The sequence below is a fragment of the Oryctolagus cuniculus genome, chromosome 7 (assembly GCF_964237555.1).
Source record: "Oryctolagus cuniculus chromosome 7, mOryCun1.1, whole genome shotgun sequence".
Lineage (NCBI taxonomy): Eukaryota > Metazoa > Chordata > Mammalia > Lagomorpha > Leporidae > Oryctolagus > Oryctolagus cuniculus.
In genome coordinates, this window is record NC_091438.1 from 40579010 (window position 1) to 40591349 (window position 12340).

The window sequence follows — 12340 nt, forward strand, 5'->3', positions numbered from 1 at the left end:
ATTTTAGATAACTAACCTCTGGGGTGTCCATAATTTAAAATCCTAGAAAAGCAGTATGCATTTCAACCTGATGGCTATCTTCTACACAGTGTACAAGTGGGTAGAAAAATGTTAGGAGATGCAGGAGATGTTAGGAGATTATATGCATGGGAAAACCATTGGTAAAAAGGAGGCAATATTTCTCTCTCTGTCTCTCTCTCTCTCTCTCTCTCGCTCTCTCTCTCTCTCTCTCTCTTTTAAATTTAAGAAGCTCAAGAAATAAATCTGGTCAGTAATTTGTTAGGAACCCTGACTACGTAATGTGCATGAAACATGGACTCAAAACCTTTTTTAGACCCAGGCAATATATTTATCAATATAGTATCCCTTAACTAACATTACATATTCACTGAATACAGGGGAATAGTCACATTAAATCTCATCTGGAACATTGTTTCTTTTCATTATTTTAGGGATAGACAGACAGATGGTTTACTTTCAAACAATGTAAAGTCTGGACCAGGTTGAAACTAGTAGCTGGGAGCATAATCAAGATCTCCTATAAGGGTGGAAGAAGCCTGTTATTTGATTCATCACCACTGCTATCAGGTTCTGCATTAGCAGGAACATGGGGTCAGGAGCCAGAGCCAGGAATTGAACACAGGCACTTCTGTGTGATGTGGGCATCCTAACCACTATCCTAAATGTTCACTCTTCCTTTTGTAAATATATTTTATTTCACATATTTATTGTATAAAACATGATGCTTTGGTGCACATTACATCTCAGATTTATCAATGATAATAATGAGGAAGTCACTCTCTGAGCTTTTCCTGTTATGTTCACAGATATTTGGCAATTTATATGAGTCATAAATACCTTTAAAAGCAACACATAGATTAATCTCTCTTTAAAAAGCACCAAATCTTATCATAATAAATATCTTAATCAATGGAACACTCTTAAGTTTGTGGTTTTAAAAAGCTATGGTAGATTAAAAAATTACCAATTCCCCAGGTTTTTGCTTTCATTTGTTTGTTTGTTTGTTTTCCCTCCACAGACCTATCAGAAACCACACCCCTACCACTCCTTTACATTTGTAGTGGCCCATTGGATTGAGTTATGGGCAGTGGAGGTGGTGGTGGTGCTGGAAATCTAAGCCCTCCCAAGCCTGGCCTTTTAAAGCATATCATCCATCCATCTTTCTCTGTAGTGCCGAGGTTTGGGGCCAACTTTCCAGATAGGTGGACTATGAGATGGAGAGGGAATGTTTAATGTATGTGGTGCTTGCCAGTCTGAGAAATAAACTTGGTTGGGTCAAGCCTCTAAGGTGCTAATGTTTATGTATATCTGGTATAGCTGTACCATGCTGGTAGTATTAGAGAACCTGGTAAAGTAGCATGCTTTCCCCATCGTCAAGTCAGAACCAAATGAGATGGACACAATAGATAGACAAATTGCTACCTTACTTCTAATAAAAGTGCTAGATAATTTGCCCTAACTCTGGAACTCAGGCAGTTCTGATAGTATTGAACCCCAAATAGAGTGACTTTACTCATAGTTACAGCCTGAATGTTTGTGTTTCCCCTCAAAGTCAAAAGTTGAAGTCCTATTCCATAGTGTGCTTGTATTGGGACCTCTATGGAAGTAATTAAGCTTAAATGGGATCCTAAGGGTGAGCCCCTGTTCTGAGACAATTTGTGTCCTTATAAGAGAAAACATCAAAGAGTGACCTCTCTCTCACACTCCATATCTGTCTCTTCATTGCTAGGTTCACAGGAAAGCCCTGAGAATGCACAGAGAGAAGGCAGCTATGTGGTCGAGAAACTAAATCTGCCAAAAACTTAATCTTGAACCTCTAACTTCCAGAGTGTTAAGCAAATGAATTCTAGTTTTCCCAGCCGTGCAGCCTATTGTATTTTATTGGGGATCCCAGTACAATTCATCTACTGAGTTCAGTCACTGCTGGAGAAACCTAAGCCTCCCAACATGCAGAACTGTTCCTGTGACAGGGTGGGGCAGTGAGAGAATTCACCCCTGGCTCTAGGGGTAAAGTGCAGAGAGAAGGTTCTGAAAGCGACACACCCAGTTTCTCTGCTAGATTCATCGGGGGATAATTCACTCCATTCCCATAGGAAAGAAGAAGGGAAGTGACAAAAGAAACAAACTTTATTTAGGGAAAACTCCCTCAGGGGAACTAGAAAAGTGAGGCATGACCTCACTGCCTGTCGACGGGAATAATCATCTGATCACCTAAACAGAGACCCAGAAACCTGCATTCTTAAGAAACTCACCTCTCCTTTGCTCCCCAGAGTCACCAGGTCCTATTTCTCCATAATCCTGAAGTCTGACATTTTCTGTCTAACCTCACAGAAATTTAGTTCTGCTTTCATCATAGGTGACCTAGATTACTGCCATGATCTTGAACCACACTTCACAATCCTCGTGATCTCCTTGTATCAATTCTCTGCTTCAGAATTGCTACATGAAATGCAAACCTGACCATGTCAATCTCATGCTTAAACTATTGCAACTGCTTTCACCACAAATAATCCAAATCCTAAACCTGCCAATGTGTCATGCCAAGGTTTATGTGTAGCAAACTGCAGAAAGCGAGGGAGGATGTGGCATAAGAATAGAAATTGGCAGAATCTCTTTGCACTGGTGTACTCTTGTAAAAAAGGATTCAAGAATCTGATGTTTGTAATGAAATGCAGTGGTGAGAGAATAAAGTGGTAATTGACCCTCTGGACAGAGTACCCTAAGCTGAGGTGAGTGGGACACCTTATGATTAGAGCAAGGGCCTGAGCGGAGGCACTCAGCTCTCCAGGGAGGGCTCTGCCTTCTTTCTCTGTTAACAGCTTCCCCAAGCTCCCTCTTCTTCGTCTGTTGCTTCCAGAACACAGGCACCCACAAGTGCACCTTTGCCTGGGTTCTCATAATGCACTCCCCTCAGCCCAGCCTAGTGGCTGACTTTTGCCTTCTGAGATGGAAGGAGCTCTCTCGAAAACTGTACATCAGGCTCTCACCCCATCTAGTCTCACACTGTGCCCTGTCAGGCACTTGTGCACCAGCAGAAACATCTCCAGGTGTCTACTGCCCTAGAAGATGGATCACACAACCCCCACACCCACATGCCTCTTACACAGTCTTTCATTTCTCTCTCAGCCCTGCCCTGAGTTATTCCCTCCTCCCACTGCCTTTCAGAAGTACTTCTCTCTAGCCTCTGTCCTCTTCCCTCTCATATTTGCAGCAACGGACAGACCTCAGCAGGATGACCTCTGGATGAGCTGATAACGAAAAGCATTAACCCCCCTCCAAAAAGGATGCCATTAGAAGACCTTGACATTTTCTAACACCATTTCAACTTGATCATTCTTTTTCTTTTAAAGATTTATTTAGTAAAGATTTATTTATTTATTTATTTGAAAGGCAGAGTTACACACAGAGAGAAGGAAAGGCAGAGAGGGAGAGAGAGAGAGAGGTCTTCCATCTGCTGGTTCACTCCCCAATTGGCCACAACAGCTGGAGTTATGCCTATCCAAATCCAGAAGCCAGGAGTTTCTTCTGGGTCTCCCATGTGGGTGCAGAGCTTGGGCCATTTTCTACTGCTTTCCCAGACCAGAGCAGAGAACTGGATCAGAAAAGGAGCAGCTGGGACTCAAACAGGCTCCCATATAGATGCCAGTACTGCAGGCAGTGGCTTTACCCACTACATCACAGCACCGATCCCTATTTATTTATTTGAAAATCAGAGTTACAGAGAGAGAAGAGTTAGAGGGAGAGAGATCTTCCATCCTCTGGTTCACTCTCTAGATGGCAACAATGACCACAGTGAAGCCAGTTTGAACAGGAGCCAGGAGCTTCTTCTGAGTCTCCCAAATTGGTGCAGGAGCCAATACTTAGGCCGTATTCTGAGGCTTTGGCCAGGCCATTAGCAGTGAGCTGGATCAGAAGAGAAGCAGCTGAACACAAACTGTGCACATATGGGACGCCACCATCGCAGGTGGTAGCTTTCCCACCACACCACAACCCTGGCCTCTGGAGCATTGTTTAGTTTGGTCTGTGTTCCATTCAATTCTATTTGTCTTCTCCTTTATTCTCTGCTTCCCTGCCCCCATTTCTCCTCTGTGTCCTCAGGTTGTTCTTCACTTACTCTTTGTCTAAATTCCTTGGGTCTCCTTTCCATCTCACCTCCAACTGCACCCAAATTCCATCTGCATTATTCTAAGCACTGCTCACCATTATGGCTAAATTTTGAAATCTACCATTTTGTTTTATTGCTTGATCCTCACATTTCTATGGGCAAATATATGAACCACAAGCAAGATATTTTAGCTGCAAGAGAAAAGACAAGGCAAACAGGAAAAGAGAAACTACAGCCCACATAGATAAACTGGGTAGGGTACAATTTTAAAAATTATTTATCATGCACAGGTTGAATTCACAAAGTGAAGAAACCTGCAAAAAAAGGAAACAATTAAGGAACTGTAAACTCGAGGAGGAAGTTAACATTTAATCCTTTCAGAACATTGTTGACAGAAAATTCCCAAAAGCTTTGATCATAGGAGCTGCATAGTTCCTGAGGTAACCTGGAGACCACCTAATACGTGCATGAGTTGAAGGAGAAATCTGCTCTATACTCAATGAAATCGGTCTAGGAAAGAACTCATCCACCTGGTCAGGAAGACAGCAAGGGGTCTGTGTCCACCTTAGTCTCTGGATATAAATCTTTCTCGAAGTTGTTCTTGGAGAAAATTTTAATCACAGATTTTCCTTTATAAAAACTTGGATTTAAAACAACTACTTGTCTTAAAATGCCCAATCCAAGAAGTTAACAATAAATAAACAGGGTTCCAAGCTGGTAATACCACTGTGTTGCTCAGCAGAAACAAACACAAAATAGTTTTCTCAGATTGACAGGCCATGCAATCTTGTATCTTGGCAGTCTTTGTTTCAATATAGAAACATTTCAGATATCATGGTTCAGTTAAATAACAGCTCCTTTCCCCAAGTAACATGGGTCAAACTACAGTTGTCACAGTACACATGGTACTTGCCTGACACACAAATTTTACTACTAGCTCTTCAGTCCAGCAGTCACTATGAAAATGGTAAATGTACATCATGACAGGTGCCTAATTATATCATTTATCTCAAACTTTGTCAGCGACTGTTTTTCTAGCCTTCTCAAAGACACCAAAGAGTACAGCTGTGTTGTCTACTTGTATCCTAATAATAAACCTCTGTGACATCATACGTGAAGAAAACAGAACAGGGCAATGGAGCAACCAAGAGGAAAGTAGAAAATAGAAAATATAAATGCTAGAAGTGAGATGTAAGTGAAGAAATTATAGGGTGGGTCTAGCAGTGAAAACAACTGTGTCCCGTATTGCAATGCCTTGATTTGACTCCTTGCTCAGGCTCACAATTCCTGCCTCCTGCCAAAACAGACGCTGGGAGGCAGTGATGGATCAGTTAATCACGTCCTTCCACATGGCCCCCCTGAACTAAATTCCTGGCTCTTCAGCCCCACACAACTCCTACCATTGCTGATATTTGGAAAGTTGTAGAATAATTCACTCACCATTTTCCTAGAAGTTCACTCTGATTTCTAGACATTTATTTCATATAAATTTTGTAATGATTGCTTACATTTTTCTCACATGCCTTAGAATACATAAAGGTTAACATATAAATGGATAACATGGTGGGATTGCAAAAATCTTATTTTTATTTAGCAAAACTTAAATAACCCATGTAGGGTCAATACTGTGAGAAGAATAAAGAGCTGCAGATTAACATTTCGTTACCCATAGCTATCAGCATGCAACTGATATTCAGCTGACATTCTGGAGTATTTTGAATTAAATGCGGCTAAAACTAACAGTATCTTCTAAACAATGCAGTCATAGTTCTCTCTTTTAAAGATTTATGTATTTATTTGAGAGGCAAAGTTATAGACTCGGAGAGGGAGAGATAGAGGAAGAGAGATCTTCCACCCACTGGTTCATTCTCCAAAAGGCCACAATGGCGGGAGCTGAGCCTATCCAAAAGCAGAAGCCAGGGGCTTCTGGGTCTCCCATATTGGTGCAGGGCCCCAGGGACTTGAGCCATTCTCTGCTGCTTTCCCAGGCCATTAACAGGGAGCTGTATTGGAAGTGGAGCCGTTTGGACTCCAAACAGCACCCTTATTGGATGTCTGTTCCACAGACGGAGGCTTAACCTGTGAGGCCACAGCACTGGACTCAGTTCTCACTTTTGCGAGAACACTGGAAGGAGACTAGGCAGGGTTGCTATGACATTCCACAGTATTGGGAACAACATCCCAGGTTTGAAGCAGTTTTTATTTTGAGTTTGCTTTGTTTTGCTTCAGTCTTTGACACACTTGGTCCTCATTCCAAAGGTCATCTTGCAGAAGTTAGGCACTCTGTGGGGAACAAACAGCTATAAGGGTGGCTAAGAAAAGAAGACTTAGGAGCCAGTGTTTTGGCATAGCAAGTTGGGCTGCCATCTGCAATGCCAGCATCCCATATAAGGGATAGTTTGAGTCCTGTTTCTCCACTTCCAATCCAGCTCTCTGCTAATGTGCCTGGGAAGACTGTGGAAGACAGCCCAAGTGCTTGGGCTCCTGTACCCACATAGGAGACTCAGAAGAACCTCCTGGCTCCTAGCTTCCTCCTGCTACAGCTCCAGCCGTTGCAGACATTTGAGGAGTGAACCAGTGGATGGAACATTTCTCCCTCTCTGTCTTTCCTTTCTGTGTAACTCTGTGTTTCAAGTCAAAGTAAATCTTCCCAAAAAGAAAAGATATATATTGCTCAGATAATAATTAGGGTGTTGATTTATTCTAGGGGAAGTGGACAATAGATTCTGGATTGGTTTTACACTGGAATTGAGGGCATTATAAGTAGGCCAGCTAGTGTCTCTGTTTTATAACAAAACCAAGTCTATACCTCAAGAAGAATTTTGGTGTTCCCTGTGGGTGCTGTCAGCTTCCTGGGGACAAATGGGAGAGCCAAGCAATAGACCTTGCCATGAGAAATTTCCTGTTACCAATTTCAAATGCTTTATGAATTTGTTACATATTATTGAACTATTTAAATTATTAAAGCTACTGGTCTGCATTTCACAGACAACAAGTCGTTTACATCATGTATATATTAGAATAGATGATAAAATTGCTCCTGCTCAAAAATAATTTAAATGAGTTCAATGTAAACCATATGCATGGGAGACTTGGAGACTATTCATTCCTAGAGATAACACAAAAGCTCCTTTCAGGTTTCCGGAACATCAGGGAGCTCTATCCCTAGAGCCAGTCCTATTGTGTTGTTTAGAGTTGCTTTCTCCTGTTTTTAATCTAGGTTGGTATAATCACCTTGCTTTTAGATACTTAGTAAGATTTAGACCCATGAGTCTTATAAAATTTATTGAAAAGAAGTTTCCTGAGAACATCGTCTCTTCATTGAATCATTTCCATAAGAACTGATGGAAGAAGTTTCCTGTGGCCATGGGGCCGGATATAGACATAAGACTGAAGGGCTTATCACTGTACCTTCTACACATTGTGGATATGCAGCCCAGCTTGACAAAAACATGTTATGATCCTCTAAATAACTTGCAAACCATCTTAAGCTAATACATAGGGTTTCATGGCATTTTAAAATTTAATTTTATTCTTGGTTTTATCCGACTTTATCGGGCGTACATTCCTATATCATTGCTGATATAGATTTTTTTGATGAGTCAATAGTTTTATCGTTATATCTCTCCTGAGCCTGTTCTAATTAATAGCATGAAAAGTAAATTTGCAGAAGCATGGTAAACTTTCTTTGTCTCAATTACAATCTTTATTCTTGGGAAATATGTTTATAACAGTAAGTGGATTTTCAAAATATGAATCATGAAAAAACTGATATGAATGCAGGGAACCATGAATATTGAATGAATGAAAGAGTATCCAAGGAATAAGTGACAGTGTTTAAAGAATAGATACAGCTGGACCAATTTAATCTATATTTATTTGACAACTTACTGAAAATTTTAAAATTTAGATGGCTTTAATAATTATAAAAATGAATACATGAAGCATATGGAAAATTTTGAAACTCAGAAAAGAGCAAAGAAAAAAATACCCAAAGCCTGCCACCCACCCAACAATAACTATGAATATTTTCTTCTAGTCATTATTAAGGTTAGACATTTTATGAGAGGATGGTCATCCTGTCGAATATACCTTACAGCATGCTTTTACCACACAGCCACATATCAGTAACATTTTCATATCAACAAATATCATCCCATTTCAGGATATGATGGCCACATGATGTTACCACACATGGATGTATTAGCGTTTGTTAAACAATTTCCTTGCACTGAATTTAGTTGTTTTTAGTCCTTCACAATTATTAATATTTTATTGATTGAGAAATAACAATTGTATACATTTATGGGATGCAATGTAGTTCTTTGAATCACATATAAGATGACTAAATCATACTTATTTGCATAATAGCCATCTATACCTATTATAATAATAGCCACAATACCCTATTACTGATCATGGTCGCCCTGTCCTGCAATATGGTCTTCAAAAAGTGTATGAAAATTGCTTATTATGAAAACTATGCGTGGATTTCAAAATGTTCTTGCACCAAAGTAAACTTATCTTTTAACTGCACTTTCTATGGACTTTTTGAGGTTCCTTTCTACAAAGAAAATATAGCTTTTCCCATGATCATTTATTTTTTGCTATTTTACTTAAGAGCAAGATCTCTATCTTACCTTATTTTACAGAATTTAGTTATATTTCCTACTTCAACATCTACCTAATGCTAATCAGACATGCTAATAAGTGCTTCTAAACAGGTGGGAGCAGAATGGCAAACCAAGTGATCTAGGTCACCTGAGACAGTTTGCTTCTTCACTAGTCCCCACTGCTTTGGGAGAAATGTGTTATCTTTCTGCCATGGTTTCCTCATCTGTAGAATATGGTGCAGAGGGTGAGATGGCCTTAAGGAGCTTCATCAGTAGTTTAATTATCATGTATGGCATTTATTCTAGAACAATATGGAGCTAAGGAAAATAGATGTCTGTACAGAACAAGTTGATATAGTTTTAATATGTGCAGGCTTTTGTGAGAAATTTTAAAATATTTTTAGAGTCCAACTTTTTTAATATTTCATTTTTTAAAAAAATTTCTGTTAATATAAACATAACAGATCTCATGTATTTCAAAAGTAGAATTCCAAGTAGACAACAACACCTCCCTCCCTCCCCTTTCCCTGTCTCAACCCCCTTCCCTTCATCCTTCCATTTTTTCTTTATTTTTTGCAAAAACATAATTTCAATCCATTATGTAAACACAGGCCTAGTACACTACTAACCATGATAATCAACAAGTAAGAAGTATGAAGACCACAGTTCCCTTGTGTACACAAGCGCTAAAGTTATTGTGAATTTAACCATGGGTTTGTGAGCTCCTTGACTATTTGGGGGCCTTTGGCAACCCCCTCCCTGCAGAGACACCAATGAGAACAGTTTATACACACATAAGTCTTCATAGGAGTTACAGAAGTCAGGTAAGAGAGCACTGTACTTTTTAAAATCATTTAAGAGGTCACATTCATGAAAACAAAAAGCAGAAGATTACTTCTGTCCCCTTTCCTCCAACTTCAAGGAGTTCCATATGGAGAGAAGCTTCCTTCTTGGTACAGAAAGGGCAAAATGAATTCCAGTGACAGGCACCCTGTGAAACCTAAAACTCTGACCCAGCACTATAGGCTCTGTCCCCAGACACATAGGGTTCGAATGAGTATTTGAGGAACCCACAGCCAGGGATTTCCTGACCTTCTTCTCTCACCTACCAGCAGAAAGTGAAATTCCAGCCCAGCAGAGATGTAGAAAGAGAGCGTAGGACCACATCTCAGAGCTCACAGCTTAGCCTACTCTACTGAGACCCAGCACTTGAAAAAACTCAGACTCTTGCACATGGCTGATTCTCACATACCAAGATTCTAGACTCACCGAGCACGAGGTGGAGAGATATCTGTACCCTGGAGTGTCATATTCATTTTGGCCTCTATCACTGCCAGCCTCTGAAACACTTAGAAGGCCTCTCCTGGACACTGTAGTGACCTGTGACTGTGGGCCCCGGGTGTGATCAACCTGAGGCCAGTCTGTGTGATGAGAAAGTGGTCTTTATTACTGTCCTCAAACCGTGGGAAGTGTCTGTGGAACAGTCTCAGGAATCAGACTGGGCTGATAATTCCAGTATTATGCATATCTTAACATTCTCTATTTCTAAGCATTCACCTGTGGACAGACTATCCGGACTTGTTCCATCATCTGGTTGAGACCTGTGCCCTGGTGAGACAAGATGTACCCCCATAAGTCACTTGAAGCCTGATGTGCACCACCAAGATTGCAGAGGCACTGGTGACTGTGATACCCAAGGGTAACCCACCTAGAGCCTACATGACTAGAGGAAGGACTGCTTTTATTACACTTCCTACAACCCTATCAACACCAAGAAATCACAGGCTGGGAATCCAGTGACAGGCAAACGAAATCTAGCACTGAGCAACTCCTAATGTCCCCACTCAAGTACCTGCAGACAGAGCATCTGGACCTGCTTCAGTGCCTGGTGGAGTACAGTTTTCCTAAAAGCATACTTTTAGGCGTATATAATGCCTAAAGATAGAGTGAATATGGCAAAATGCTGAAAACTGTTAAATTTTAAAACAAAATAAACTTTTAAAAAAGAAAGTACATGGGGTTCTTGGTGTGCAGAGCCAGTTCCAGCCTTCTGCCATGATGGGGTAATTTGTGACTGACATTTCGTGCTCTTCAATTTGCCTAATAACTACAAATTTAACAGAAGCCTGAAATGACTTAAGTCTAAATCTTTCAGTCTTACACTATAATGGTTTACTAATCAATCAGATATCATGATTACTATATGTAGGAGAAGTTCTCTATGTTGTTTGTTATCTAAGTGATAAATCCAATAGCTAACTTCTTCCTTTACAGAATATTTGTGTAGCATAATATAGAAATGTGGAAGCAATGCCATTGCAGAAATAAAATATTTAAGCTATGTTTTCATTAAAGCCCATTTCAATCCTAGAATTTAATGTGGAAAATCTAAAATAAGATGAAATATTTACTTGAAAGTCACTAAAAAGAATGAAAATTAATAAAATAAATAAAACATATCAATGATTTTGCCAAAATGTTGAGACTTTGAGAAATTCACTTTGCTTTATAAAGTTGCCTATTTTATAACATTAAGCATTTGAATAAGTAGATATTCAAACAGGACAAAAATAAACTCCTAAAAATATTTGGAATGCAATATCATCTCAGATAAGTTGCTGAAGATTAATGTCACTACAAATAATTATAAAATAAATTACTGCATCAGATTTTTTAAAAAGATTTATTTATTTATTTGAAAGGCAGAGTTAAAGAGGAAAAAAAAAGGAGGGACAGAGAGAGATCTTCTATCCACTAGTTCACTCCCCAGATAGCTGCAACACTGAGGCTGGGCCAGGCTGAAGCCAGGAGCCTGAAACTTCTTCCAGGTCCCACGTACGTGCAAGGGCCCAAGCACTTGGGCCATCTTCCACTGCTTTCCCGGGCACATTAGCAGAGAGCTGGATCCAAAATGCAGCAGGCAGGTCTTGAGCCAGTGCCCATATGGGATGCTGGCACTGCAAATGGTGGCTTAAACTGCAATGCCACAGCACCAACCCAAGGAGATTTTTTTTAAATCAAATTATGAAGAAAAGGAACCACAGATGTAGTGTTCTTTATTAGTATCTTATTGATTTTTTCATCTGTCTCCTTCCCTATGTTTATAGTCTATGTTATCATTTCAAGATAGTTTATTATAGCAAAAAGGAGTCGTTTTGGAAGCCTCAAGGTATCCATAAATCAAGAAATTATAACAAACATCAAAAATAATAAACAAGGAATCAAAGGACACCACCAGAAAAAAATTACTACAAATGAAGATTGTAAGGGAGAAAGATAGAAAGAAACTAAAATAAAAATAGTAAAACAAGTATCAAAATAGAGGTAGTAAGGCTTTATTTATCAATAATTACTTTAAGTGCAGATAGACTAAATTTTTTAATTAAATGACATAGAATAACGAATTGGATTAAAAAAACAAGTCCCAACTATATGCTTGTTACCAGATTATCACTTCAACTCCAAGAATACACAACAGCTCAAAGTGAAAGGATGGAAAAAGATATTCCATGCTAATAGAATGGGAAGAGAACAGAGGTAGCAATAATTCTATCAGATAAAATAGATTTTTAATTAAGAGCAGTAAAATAAGACAAGGTAG